The sequence below is a fragment of the Triticum aestivum genome, chromosome 5A, assembly GCF_018294505.1.
Source record: "Triticum aestivum cultivar Chinese Spring chromosome 5A, IWGSC CS RefSeq v2.1, whole genome shotgun sequence".
NCBI lineage: Eukaryota > Viridiplantae > Streptophyta > Magnoliopsida > Poales > Poaceae > Triticum > Triticum aestivum.
This window is the reverse complement of record NC_057806.1, coordinates 450,241,392-450,246,079: the sequence shown is the minus strand read 5'-3', so window position 1 is coordinate 450,246,079 and position 4,688 is coordinate 450,241,392.

Below are 4,688 nucleotides of genomic sequence, written 5' to 3'. Positions count from 1 at the left end.
CTTTAAGCATCTTAATAGAAGTGTTATGATCAGAACTACTAGTTGGAATAGCTTCTACCCACTTAGTAACGTAATAAACACCAACTAAAATATGTGTATACCCATTAGAGGAAGGAAAAGGTCCCATATAATCAAAGCCCCAAACATCAAATGGTTCAATAACAAGTGAATATTTCATAGGCATTTCCTAATGTCTACTAATACTACCAATCCTCTGGCATTCATCACAAGATAAGACAAACTTACAAGCATCTTTAAAGAGAGTGGGCCAATAGAAACCAAATTGGAATACCTTATGTGCAGTTCTATCTCCAGCGTGGTGTCCTCCGTAAGACTCGGAGTGGCACTTGTGTAGGATCTATTCCTGTTCATGCTCAGGTATACAACATCTAATAACACCATCTACTCCTTTATAAAGGGGTGGGTTATCCTAGAAATAATGTCTTGAATCATAGAAAACCTTTTTCCTTTGCTGGTATGTGAAACTAGGTGGTATAAATTTAGCAACAATGTAATTAGCAGAATCAGTGTACCAAAGAGTATTACGAGAAGCATTTATGACATTTAATTGTTCATCAAGAAAGCTATCATCAGTAGGTAGTGGGTCATCAAGAACATTTTCAAACCTAGACAAGTTGTCTGCAACAGGGTTATCAGCTCCCTTTCTATCAATAATATCCAAATCAAATTCTTGTAGCAAGAGAACCCATCTAATAAGTCTAGGTTTGGCATCTTTCTTTTCCGTAAGATATTTAATAGCAGCACGATCAGTGTCAACAGTTACTTTGGAATCAACAATATAAGGTCTGAACTTATCACATGCAAATACAACTGCTAAAAATTCCTTTTCAGTGGTAGCATAATTTCTTTGGGCACCGTCTACAATTTTACTAGCATACTGAATAACATTTAATACCTTATCAACTCTTAGTCCTAGAACAGCACCAACAACTAATCACTAGCATCACACATAGTTTCAAAGGGTAAATTCCAATCAGGTGGCTGAACAATAGGTGCAGAAATCAAGGCTTTCTTAACTATTTCAAATGCTTCTACGCAATCATCATCAAAAACAAAAGGAACATCTTTTTGCAAGTGATTAGTGAGAGTCCTAGAAATTTTAGAGAAGTATTTAATAAACCTACTATAGAAACCAGCATGACCAAGGAAACTTCTTATACCTTTGATATCTTTATTTAGGACACGACATCTTTTCAATTGCATCTACTTTAGCTTTATCAACTTCAATACCTCTTTCAGAAATTTTATGCCCCAAGACAATACCTTCATTAACTATGAAGTGGCACTTCTCCCAATTCAAGACAAGATTACTTTCTTTACATCTCTGCAAAACTCGATCAAGGTTGCTTAAGCAATCATCAAAATAAGTTCCGTAAACGGAGAAATCATCCATGAAAACCTCAACAATCTTTTCACAAAAGTCAAAGAATATAGCAGGCGTACAACTTTGAAAGGTAGAAGGTGCATTGCATAAACCAAAAGGCATACGTCTACAAGCAAAGGTACGGAAAGGGAAAGTAAAAGTGGTTTTCTCTTGATCACCTTTTGACACAGGTATTTGAGAGAAACTAGAATAACCATCTAGAAAGAAAGAAATGTGTATGTTTGGATAATATTTCTAGCATTTGATCAATAAAAGGTAGAGGGTAATGATCTTTTCTAGTAGCTTTATTTAATTTGCAGAAATCAATTACCATTCTATAACCTGTAACAATTCTTTGAGGAATCAATTCCTTCTTATCATTAGGAACAATAGTAATACCTCCCTTCTTAGGGACACAATGAACATGACTTACCCACTGACTATCAGCAATAGGATAAATTATACCTGCCTCCAAAGGCTTCAGTATTTCATTTCTTACCACTTATTTCATCTTAGGATTTAACCATCGTTGATGATCTACAACTGGTTTAGCATCTTTCTCCAATTTAATTTTGTGCTGACATAGAGTGGGGCTAATGCCCTTAAGATCATGAAGAGTATATCCAATAGCGGCACCGTGCTTCTTCAGAGTTTTCAATAATTTCTTTTCTTCAGGCTCTGAAAGGTTAGCACTAATAATAACAGGATATATCTTCTTTTCATCAAGATAAGCATATTTCAGAGTATCGGTTAATTGTTTAAGCTCAAACACGGGATCACCCTTGGGCGGCGGAGGATCCCCCAAGGATTTCAACAGGCAAATTGTGTTTCAAAATAGGTCCCTGATTAAAGAATACTTCATCTATTTCCCTTCTATCATTCATAAATATATCATTTTCATGGTCTAGCAAATATTGTTCTAAAGGACCAGCAGGAGGAACGGCAATAGAAGCAAGACCAATAATTTCATCCTTACTAGGCAATTATTTATCATGGGGTTGTCTACGAAATTTAGGGACATTAAAATCATGAGACATGTCCCCCAAACCAACAGTAACAATATCTTTCTTGCAGTCTATCTTAGCATTAACGGTATTCAAGAAAGGTCTACCAAATATAATGGGACAAAAATTATCTTGTGGGGAACCAAGAACAAGAAAATCAGTAGGGTATTTTATCTTCCCACACAAGACTTCAACATCTCTAACAATCCCAATTGGTGTTATAGTATCTCTATTAGCAAGCTTAATAGTAACATCAATATCTTCTATCTCAGCAGGTGCAATATCATTCATAATTTCTTTATATATGGTATTGCACTCACACTAGCACCCACATACCATAAGCCATGAGAACACTGATCTCCTATTTTAACAGAAACAAAAGGCACGCCAACAATAGGTTGATGTTTATCTTTAGTATCAGGTTTAGCAATCCTAGCAACTTCATCACATAAATAAATAATATGCCCATCAATATTATCAGCCAAGAGATCTTTAACCACAACAATACTAGGTTCAACTTTAATTTGCTCAGAGGGTTTGGGTGTTCTAATATTACTTTCTTTGACCACGGTTGAAGCTTTAGCATGATCCTTTATTCTAATAGGGAATGGTGGTTTCTCAATATAAGCAGTAGGAAGAATTGGATCAACATTATAAGTAATTGTTTCTTCTTCAACTTTAATAGGTACTACTACTTTGACTTCAATGGGAGGATGATATTTAAACCACTTCTCCTTAGGGAGATCAACATGAGTAGAAAAAGATTCACAAGAAGAAGCTACTATCTTAGAGTCAACTCCATATTTAGTGCTAAAATCACAAAAAGCATCGGTACCCATAAAAGATTTAACACAATCAAACTTAAGATTTATACCTGACTCCTTACCTTCGTCGAGATGCCAATCTTCAGAGTTGTGATTAATTCTTTCCATTAAATCCCATTTGAATTCAATATCCTTCTTCATATAGGAACCAGTACAAGAAGTATCGAGCATGGATCGATCATTATGAGAATGTTGAGCATAAATTTTTTGAATAATAATTTCTCTTGAGAGCTCATGATTGGGGCATGAATATAACATTGACTTAAGCCTCCCCCAATCTTCAGCGATACTTTATCCTTCACAAGGCTAAAAATTATATATATATATATATATATATATATATATATATATATATATATATATATAATTCCGATCACGATGAACCAGATGCATAGGATAAAACTTCTGATGAAATTCCGATTTCAATCGGTTGTAGTTCCATGATCCAATATCATCCATTAGCCTATACCATGTAAATTACTTTCCCTTCAAAGATAAAGGGAAGACCTTCTTCTTGACTACATCCTCGGGCATACCTGCAAGCTTAAATAATCCACATAGATTAGGTGCATATCAGGATGTAATGTTCCATCTCCTGCATAAGGATTAGCTAGCAGTTTCTCTATCATACCTGAAGGAATTTCATAATAAATATTTTCAGTAGGTGCAGTAGGTTGAGGAGCAACTCTTTGCTCCTCCGGTCGAGGTGAAGATACCCCGAACAGGCCCCTCAAAGGATTATTTTCCATGGTAACAAGTGACAGTAAATTTCAGCACACTATATAAATGTGTCCTTACCAAATTCCACTTACCAAAGGCGCTTCACTCCCCGGCAACGGCGCCAGAAAAGAGTCTTGATGACCCACAAGTATAGTAGATCTATCTAGTCCTTTCGATAAGTAAGAGTGTTGAACCCAACAAGGAGCAGAAGGAAATGACAAGTGGTTTTCAGCAAGGTATTCTCTGCAAGCACTGAAATTATCGGTAACAGATAGTTTTGTGATAAGATAAATCGTAACGGGTAACAAGTAATAAAAGTAAACAAGGTGCAGCAAGGTGGCCCAATCCTTTTTGTAGAAAAGGACAAGACTGAACAAACTCTTATATAAAGCAAAGAGCTCCCGAGGACACATGGGAATTGTTGTCAAGTTAGTTTTCATCATGCTCATATGATTCACATTCGTTACTTTGATAATTTGATATGTAGCTGGACCGGTTCTTGGGTGCTGACCTTCCTTGGAGAAGCCTCCCACTTATGGTTAACCCCTCTCGCAAGCATACACAACTATGAAAGAAGTATTAAGGTAAACCTAACCATAGCATGAAACATATGGTCCAAATCATCCCCTTACGAAGCAATGCATAAACTAGGGTTTAAGCTTCTGTCACTCTAGAAGCCCATCATCTACTTATTACTCCCTCCGTTCCTTTATCTAAGGTGTATTGTTTTCGGCACAGTGACCAAGGCACATAATT